The sequence below is a fragment of the Aegilops tauschii genome, chromosome 3 (genome assembly GCF_002575655.3).
Source record: "Aegilops tauschii subsp. strangulata cultivar AL8/78 chromosome 3, Aet v6.0, whole genome shotgun sequence".
Lineage (NCBI taxonomy): Eukaryota > Viridiplantae > Streptophyta > Magnoliopsida > Poales > Poaceae > Aegilops > Aegilops tauschii.
Window position 1 is genome coordinate 528,192,556 of NC_053037.3, and position 9,963 is coordinate 528,202,518.

The following is a 9,963-nucleotide window of genomic DNA, read 5'->3' on the forward strand; positions in this document are numbered from 1 at the left end:
TCATCATCGCATCATTTGCATTGAATCGGCACTTCGTTGCCGTCATGTTTTAAAACTTGCATTCGCTCGTCGTTGATGTTTCTCCCTTTGCCTTCATCACCTTCCCTTGGATCGCCTTGCCTGCGTTGACCGTTCCAGACCAATCGGGTTTTCGCTTCCCTCTTGACCATGACCGCCTAACCCCTCTTTGCGCAGAGCATCGACCCCTCGCCCGTGTCCGAAACTTCCCCGAACCCGAACCGGACTGTTGTTACCGTTGGGTCCGGATCATCCCCAAACATCTATAAAACATCACCGTTTTCCTTGTTGGTCGCTCTAGCATTTTATTCTCGACAGCCCGATTATGATCGGAGGGACGAGATAGCCCCTAGCCTAACCCACTCGCTATATATACTAGTCTAACCCGAGACCAAATCCCTAATTTCTAGGGATCCTCCCTAGCCGCGCCGCCACCCACTCAGCATCTTCCTCGGGATCCTCCAGATCCACCGAACTAGCCACCCTCTCCTCGATCCAAAATCCCCCCTCGCTTTCAGCACCAGGCCAACCACTGCTCGCAGCCGCCTCCCCTCCCGGCTCCCGTGCGTGTCCAGCACCAAAGGAGAGGCTTCCTCGATCCTCTCCCGAGCAGGTGCTCGCCCGGAGTCCCTTCCCCGCGCCGCCGTTCGTCCACGCCTCCAGCGCCCGTGCTGCCTCTCCTTGCCTCACCGCCGGCGACTGACCCGCATGGTCCAGGCCTCTTCCCCTGCCATCTCCCTCCTCCCTTCCTCTTCTTCCCTCGTTCCTCACCTCCCTCTCTCTCTGCTTGCAACAGATCGAGGCATGGCGCCGCCCCAAGCTCTTCCCCGACGCCATGGATGGGCGCACACATCGGCGAGCTCCCCAGCTGCCGGATCCGGTGCCTAGGACCTTCCCTGCGCCCGCACCCGTCGTCCTCCGCGCCCAGCAGAACTCGAGCCCCTGCGCTGCTCCTCCTCTGCCCATGCGCCCGAGCTTTCCCCGAGTCTCCTCGCAGGAGTAGCAGCAGCAGCCGGCGACCGGCGCCTCCGCCTCACCATCGGTGACCCCAGGACCGTCGCCTTCTTCTCCCCGTCTCTCCCTTCCTTCCCGTGCGTCTCTCTCTCTCACTCAGTGCCCCTCTCTCTCTCTCTTCTCTGCCCAGGAGCAGGAACCATGCCTTGGACGCCAAGCTCTGCCGCTGCCGTCCCATGCGCGCCGCCGTCCAGATCCGCCGGGTTCCCTGCTGAGGCGAACCGGATCTGACCGTTCCGGCCGCTTCCCGCCGACCCCGTCGCCAGGAGCCCGCGACAAGTCCACCGCCGTCGTACTGCTTCACGGAGACGAGGACGAACACAAGCCCCTGCCTCCTCGCCCGCTTCGTCCAACTGCGCGCGTTGACCAGCGCCAGGCCCAGCGCCCCCTTCCGGCCTCACCTCACCGCAATTTTGGGCCTTGGCCCATGGTGAGCAGCCCAGCCGCCTCAGTGCACTGTTCAATTCAGCCCGATGTGTTTTTTTCCTGCTGCGAATTTAGACATTATCCAGCAGTTTACAGAAAACCCCCTTTTCTTCATGCATTTAATAACTAATAAACCGTGCATCGGATTAAAATGATTTAAACATGTAAAATGCTTAGAATTTTGTGTAGTTTAATAATATGCCACTTTCACCCATGTTAAAATTGTTTAAAATGTTGTTTGATTAAATTTGCTCGAATAATATGTTAAAATGATTTATTTCATAACTAAATAACCGTAACTCCAATTTAAATGTTCTTTATATGTAAATTTGGTAGAAAAATGCCAAGTTTAACATGTTGCACTTTATTTTCATGTTTAACAACAATAAAATATGGTTTTAGGAAGAACAGTACCAATTCCAAAATATGCATATGAGGTTTTTCCGGAATTATTGTTTGTTGTTCCGGCCTTATTTTAAGCTTGTCTAAATAGTTAGTTTACTTATGCTTCACCTCTTGCCATGTTAACCAACATTTAATATTGTTGGGTACATAAACGAGAGAGAACTAAATAATTGATGTGGTGTTTCGTCAATATGCAACTCGTTGCATATTGAGCTCCATTTAATTTGTAGTATTGTTTGTGCACCTCGCCATGCCATGCCTCTTTAAACCGGACATGCATCATACTTGGTTGTGCATCATGACATGTGTATGTGGTGGTTGTTTACTATGTTGTTTGTTTCTTTCCGGGTTGCTTCTCTCGTTAGCTTCGGTTTCATTCCGGAGTTGTGAGGATTCGTTCGACCACGTCCGCTTGTCTTCTTCATGGACTCGTTCTTCTTCCTTGCGGGATCTCAGGCAAGATGACCATACCCTCGAAACCACTTCTATCTTTGCTTTGCTAGTTGTTCGCTCTATTGCTATGCCGCGCTACCTACCACTTGCTATATCATGCCTCCCAAATTGCCATGTCAAGCCTCTAACCATCCTTTCCTAGCAAACCGTTGTTTGGCTAAGTTACCGCTTTTGCTCAGCCCTTCTTATAGCGTTGCTAGTTGCAGGTGAAGTTGAAGTTGGTTCCATGTTGGAACATGGATATTTTGGAATATCACAATATCTCTTATTTAATTAATGCATCTATATACTTGGTAAAGGGTGGAAGGCTCTGCCTTATGCCTGGTGTTTTGTTCCACTCTTGCCGCCCTAGTTTCCGTCATACCGGTGTTATGTTCCTTGATTTTGCGTTCCTTACGCGGTTGGGTGATTTATGGGACCCCCTTGACAGTTCGCTTTGAATAAAACTCCTCCAGCAAGGCCCAACCTTGGTTTTACCATTTGCTACCACCTATCCCCTTTTCCCTTGGGTTCTGCAGACTCAAGGGTCATCTTTATTTTAGACCCCCCGGGCCAGTGCTCCTTCGAGTGTTGGTCCGAACCGAGCAGCCTGCGGGGCCACCTCGGGGAAACTCGAGGTCTGGTTTTACTCGTAGCTTGACTTATCCGGTGTGCCCTGAGAACGAGATATGTGCAGCTCCTATCGGGATTTGTCGGCAAATCGGGCGGCTTTGCTGGTCTTGTTTTACCATTGTCGAAATGTCTTGTAAACCGGGATTCCGAGACTGATCGGGTCTTCCCGGGAGAAGGAATATCCTTTGTTGACCGTGAGAGCTTATAATGGGCTAAGTTGGGACACCCCTGCAGGGTAGTATCTTTCGAAAGCCGTGTCTGCGGTTATGTGGCAGATGGGAATTTGTTAATGTCCGGTTGTAGAGAACTTGACACTTGACCTTAATTAAAATACATCGAGTTCAAGATCACTTCTTGATCATTACTAGTTGACGACCGTTCCGTTGCTCCTCTTCTCGCTCTTATTTGCGTATGTTAGCCACCATATATGCTTAGTGCCTGCTGCAGCTCCACCTCATTACACCATCCTTTCCTATAAGCTTAAATAGTCTTGATCTCGCGGGTGTGAGATTGCTGAGTCCTCGTGACTCACAGATACTTCCAAACAGTTGCAGGTGCCGATAATACCGGTGCAGGTGACGCAACTGACCTCAAGTGGGAGCTCGATGAAGATCTTGTTCGTTGTGTTCGTTTCTTTCCATGTTGATGAGTAGTGGGGCCCAGTTGGGACGATCAGGGATCTAGCAGTTGGGTTGTCTTCTTTTCTTTTGGTTCCGTAGTCGGACCTATGTGTGTATCTTGAATGATGTATGATTTTATTTATGTATTGTGTGAAGTGGCGATTGTAAGCCAACTCTTTATCCCATTCTTGTTCATTACATGGGATTGTGTGAAGATGACCCTTCTTGCGACAAAACCATAATGCGGTTATGCCTCTAAGTCGTGCCTCGACACGTGGGAGATATAGCCGCATCGTGGGTGTTACATCTCCATCATCGATTATTTGTTCAAAGATTTATTGCATTTATGGGAAAAAATCACTCCATTTTAATTCTATTAACCATAGATTAATCCACTTAACAACATCCCAAGCTGAAACTGTTGCGGTTTGGTCTAGGACTAGAGTCCCATTTTTTGTTCACAATGGATTCATTGATTATTACTTCTGTTCCACAGTTTCAGTTCATTGTTAACATGTCACCTCCCCCCCCTCCCCTCCCCAACCCCCACCCAACGGAGCGGAGGGCGAGTGAACGACATGGACTTGGCTATCTGGAAGCCACCGCCATCCCACTATATGTGAGGACCGCCCTACGCTCAAGCAACGAGTTACGGCATGGATGGAGTGCAGGACGAAGTTCAGGTAATTATTTGGCAATGCAAAATGAGTAGGTTTGTTATGTTGACCTGGCTTCCATTTCTCACATTGCTGTCTTTGACAACATATTTGGACGCTGCATGAATATAGAAGTGATGGTCAGAGTAATTGTGTGGAGAAATAGAGTTACATTGGTTTTTCTGTGTCCAAACCCTCTTATAACATTCGGTGATATTGTAGGATGATGGGTAAAATTGGAGCTCTGATTAGTTCCGGGTTTTAGAATTGATATTTATAATATGCATAGTGCATTTTCTACATTATATTGGCATGTGACATATATATACAAAATCATGCCTTCTTCACGAGACGTGCATTGCACATGCATGCTTACTTATATATACAAAATCTTGTTCTGCTACTTATAAGTCATAACTCGATTTCAGGTCGTGTCTTCCTTTGTTTCACAACAGTTTAAACTTTGTGGCATTGCTTCTTTTGTTGACATTTATTAGGTTGATGTACCGTTCTCTTCTTTATATATTTATACAAGGAGTTCTCCTCCATGTTCTTGGAAAAAAGGAAACGATTTTTCGCTGCATTCGAGAATTGCATTTTAAAGTAAACTTTCAGCCATTATTTTTAAGCAGAAATTCAGTGATCACTATGCAAACAATTTCTCTGTTTTTAATAATCTTGCAGGACAACAGAGAACAGATGACACATTGGTCACATCCCCGGTAAATGTGTCAATCATACTAAATCGTCGATGGTTTCTAATTTCGGATATTGAAAAATGCTAATATATCTCAAGTAATATGAGAGTATTGATTAACCCATTTTCTGTTTCTAAGCTATCTTTATTTTTCATAGCTACTTTGGTGTTTTGTTTGGCAGAGAAGATGGTTTCAAAACAGAGAGTTGTTGTTTCGAAGTTATCTGTAAAGGTAATTCATATATATCATAAGTTCATTAACATACTTACTTCATATGAACATTATTCTTTTACTTCATTAACATATGGGCCAATATGTTCGCACCATACCCTCAGGGCCATTACCTTGACTGTCCATTCTAGATTAATTAAGCTCCAAGGCACTTGGTCAATCCTATTGGGACGCACTGGTACTTACTTTCTGATGAAGTCGAATCAGCTATTTTATTTTTATTTTTGAAGCACCAACTTAATCTCCTGACAACTGTAAAAAACAAATTGCAAGTACATCTGATGCAGATTGCCACTCTACTAGAGGAGAACTGGGCAAAGGTAAATGTTGCTGCTCCTTTTTGGCAAAATAATGACCAAAACTGATTGATGTTAGTGATCACAATCACAAAGAGATGCCACTCTGAACATCTGAACATCTAAACATCTAGAGATGCCACGACATGGTGGAACCCGATGTCCAAGGGTGCATAATCAGTCTCCGGCTTGTGAGGACGTCCTTGTTTCTCGCATTGTTTTGTAATCTGATAATGCTTATGTTCTCAATATCTTCAATGGCAAGACCAGATTTTTCAGTGCCGCATCTAGCACATCTATGAAGACATTAGCCATCTGCATACCTGGTTGCCTGATTTTACTTTAAATGGAGTTGTGTGTGTGAGGAATAGAGTAATAAATTTATACATGTGGCGTTGGTAAGAAATTTAGGTGTTCGTAAACTTGGTGAGACTATCTTAATGACAAATAGAGGGGACAAACTATAGCCGTCCTTATCCCCTTAGAGGGAGAGGTTAGGATAGAACAAACCATGTCTTCTTCACGAGACGTGCATTGCACGTGCATACTTACTAGTAACATCAAAGAGAAAATTAGTTTGTGGGTGCTTGCGGACGCTAAACATTTGGGTTTTATAATCTTGCCCTCTGTTAAGCATTGTTTCAAACTTTTCTCTCTTAATTAATGAAATGACAAACCTTTTACCTTGTTTGAAAAAACAATTGCATGGACGCCAAGCCAACCCACTCACTCGATAGACTACAGACGGCGGAAAAGGTCACATCCACGTCCGACGTGGCAACGCGAAACACGAGCATGATGACTAGAAAAGAGGCGAACAACTGCGAGCTCGCGGCGTGCATATTAAGGGATCGAAGTCACTGCTGGTGATCGGGCAGAGCCAAAGCCGCCGGGGCCGGGAGGAGCGACGGCGCCCGCCGACAGCCATGGACACCTTCTTCCTGTCGCACGGCTCGCCCTTGCTGTCCATCGACGAGACGATCCCGGCGCAGAGCTTCTTCAGGTCGTGGCTGCCAGCGGCCGTCGCGGGACCGGAGCCGCCGCGCGCCATCCTGGTGGTGTCGGCGCACTGGGAGACGGACTCCCCGGCCGTCAGCGTCATCCGCGGCAAGCCGGCAACAACGACACCATCCAGCATCCACGACTTCGGCGGCTTCCCCGAGCCCATGTACCAGGTCCGTCCGCCCGCGCGACCCCTCCCGTTTTCCTTCCATTGGGACGTCGTCCTGAGGAACGAGGACTGAATTGGATTGGATGGAGTAGTACTAGAGGAAAGATGCCAGAATGGGATGTCAGCTGAACCAACTGAATAAACTGTTGGACCATCCAGCTGAAGTATCCTGCGCCCGGCGCTCCTGATCTGGCCAAGAGAACGAAAGAGCTCCTGGAGCAGGCCGGGTTCGGGCCGGTAAGCGAGGACCACGGCCGCGGGCTCGACCATGGCGCGTGGGTGCCCCTCATGTTCATGTACCCTGAGGCTAACATCCATCCCGGTGTGCCCGCTCTCCGTGCAGACCCACCGCGACGGCACCTACCACTATAACCTCGGCAAGGCGCTGGCGCCCCTCAGGGGCGAAGGCGTCCTCGTCCTCGGCTCCGGCAGCGCGACGCACAACCTCGGCAAGATGGGGCGCGACGACGAGCCGGTGCCGCAGTGGGCCTCCGACTTCGACGCCTGGCTCAGGGACTCGCTTCTCGCCGGGAGGTAATGCTGAGCTGGTGAGTGGTGACCACGGCCACGACGGACTTGCAAAGCGATCGCCTCGTGATCGTGACAGTTCTTCTCCTTCTCCTGCTTGTCATGGCCGCCAGGTACGACGACGTGAACCGCTACCAGGAGGAGGCGCCGCACGCCAAGACGGCGCACCCGTCGCCGGAGCATTTCTACCCGCTGCACGTCGCGCTCGGCGCTACCGGGGACGAGCCCAAGGCGGAGCTCATCCACCATAGCTGGGCCGAAGCCAACATGTCGTACGCCTCGTACCGTTTCACCACGAAAAGACTAGGACTGGACTGACGGCCGTGATCGAGCTTTGCCACACTGGTACGTCCACCCTACGTTGCATCTGGAAATCGGAATGCAAGGTGTTCCAGCTCAAAAAAAAACGTCCATCCTGGGCTCACGCGTAGCAGTTGGTTTGTAATAAGAGAGACCCGGTAAAGAAGGAATGAACGTTGCATACTGGTCAGTGTGAGACAAGCGTTTGACTTCAGAGTGAAGCGAGGACGAGCTCGGGTCGGTGGCGTGAGGATGTGCTAGAGGTCGTGAGAGCGGAGTCAGTGCTGAAATGCTACTGAACTTCCCCTAAGTCGGTGATGCTTGAATTGAAAACCGTAGTTTGTCTAATGTATCAAACAGAAGACCTTGACTTGTGAAATCTTGAACCACGTATTTTTTTTCTGTTGTAACGCATGAGCCATTTTGTTAGTGCAATATTAAAATATGCATCATCTTAGATCTAGTGGGACTGATTTGGCAATGTAAATATTTTTTCCCTGATAAAGTATGTGGGACCTTGAAAGATTTCTTAGAAGAAAGATACCCCACGTCCTCAATGAACAGGGGTCTCGCACCGAACCCATTTTCATTGAAAACGAAAGCAAGCATACAAGGTTCAACATAGTCAAAGAGATAGGCAGCAGCCCAGCTTCATATGTCTGCTGTCAATGGTAGTGTGGAAATTAAGGATAGCTACAACTTCAAATATAGGGCAAATATTACAAATTCATGGCAGCTTAGCCTACATATTTCATCCGGAGAACACGACATGGATACCATCACTGTTTCTTGGATTCTTCAAAATGAATTCGAGTGAGCTTCTCGCGCCATGTTAGCATCTCCGGTCGCAGCTTCCTAGAAAGGAACACATCACATACCCTTGCATCTTATCAGTCTGCCCCCAATGCCAGCGACACCATCAATTTCTTTAATAGCATGTCTCGGTACCAACCTAGACCCCCTCCAAGGAGATCCTTGAAAGGTTTTGTCCAAATTTTCAAGTATTGAATGATCAAGCCCAAAAACTGCTTCAGGAGCAGCGATCAACGCAACGACATGTTTTGCAGTTTCACAATCGCCACATGACTACAGAGAAGCTACACTCAAATGCATGAACTTCTTATTGCACATCCAATGTTTAGGTAAGGACTCGGAATAAAAATTGTTTACCCAAAGATTGCGCCGATGTTCCCTCAGCTAGGTCACCCGAGCAAACTATCGTTCCCTATGGGAGGTACCCAAGCGAACACTGCGATTTGGGAGTATTCCCTCAAAACCCAACTCCAACGAATGCTCAAAAATTTTCATGCTAAAATAGATATATTTGACATGCCACCGTGTGAAGATTTTCCATGTTGTAAAGAAAAGGATGTCGTGCTACAAGAAAGATTGTCAGGAATTCGTCATGCTGCAAGCTGAGTAATTGACATGCGTTTTTAGAGATTTTCCATGATCCAACATGGAGAATTGCCAGCCTAAAAAGAGTGAAGTTTCCAATTTGTTCAGGAGTTTCCATGTTGGATGCTACTTGCAATAGGTGTTGTAAATTGCCATGTGTAGGTGTTGTAAATTGGACTAAAACCTTTTGCATATAGGGCACCTATTGGAGCAGTGTTTTTCACCTTGTGATGTAAAAAAGATGGAGCAATGAACACACAACAACTGATATGTGATGGCTTCGGGTCTTCCCGACACACGCGTGAACGAAGACCCCAAAATAATTTGTACTTATTTCAGTCTATGGCCATTTGGATTTTGGTCCTCCTCAACGTGCGTGAGGCTTTCGAAATCCCATCACTGATAACCCACAAGTATAGGGGATCGCAACAGTTTTTGATGGTAAAGTATTCAACCCAAATTTATTGATTCGACACAAGGGAAGCCAAAGAATATTCTCAAGTATTAGCAGTTGAGTTGTCAATTCAACCATACCTGGATAACTTAGTATCTGCAGCAAAGTATTTAGTAGCAAAGTAGTATGGAAGTAATGATAACAGTGGCAAAGGTAATAGTAGCAGTTTTGTAGTAATTGTAACAGTGGCAACGAAAAAGTAGCTAAGCAAAGATCAATATGTGGAAAGCTCGTAGGCATTGGATCAGTGATGGATAATTATGTCGGATGCGATTCTTCATGCAACAGTTATAACATAGGGTGACACAGAACTAGCTCCAATTCATCAATATAATGTAGGCATGTATTCCGAATATAGTCATACGTGCTTATGAAAAAGAACTTGCATGACATCTTTTGTCCTACCCTCCCGTGGCAGCGGGGTCCTATTGGAAACTAAGGGATATTAAGGCCTCCTTTTAATAGAGTACCGGACCAAAGCATCAACACATAGTGAATACATGAACTCCTCAAACTACGGTCATCACCGGGAGTGGTTTCGATTATTGTCACTTCGGGGTTACCGGATCATAACACATAGTAGGTGACTATTGACTTGCAAGATAGGATCAAGAACTCACATATATTCATGGAAACATAATAGGTTCAGATCTGAAATCATGGCACTCGGGCCCTAGTGACAA

General features: G+C 47.2%; 1 pseudogene; it reads left to right on the forward strand.

Annotated features, from left to right (window-relative positions):
• Positions 1-426: 426 nt before the first annotated feature.
• On the forward strand, positions 427-7,871 carry LOC109747923 (extradiol ring-cleavage dioxygenase-like; annotated as a pseudogene).
• Positions 7,872-9,963: the final 2,092 nt, after the last annotated feature.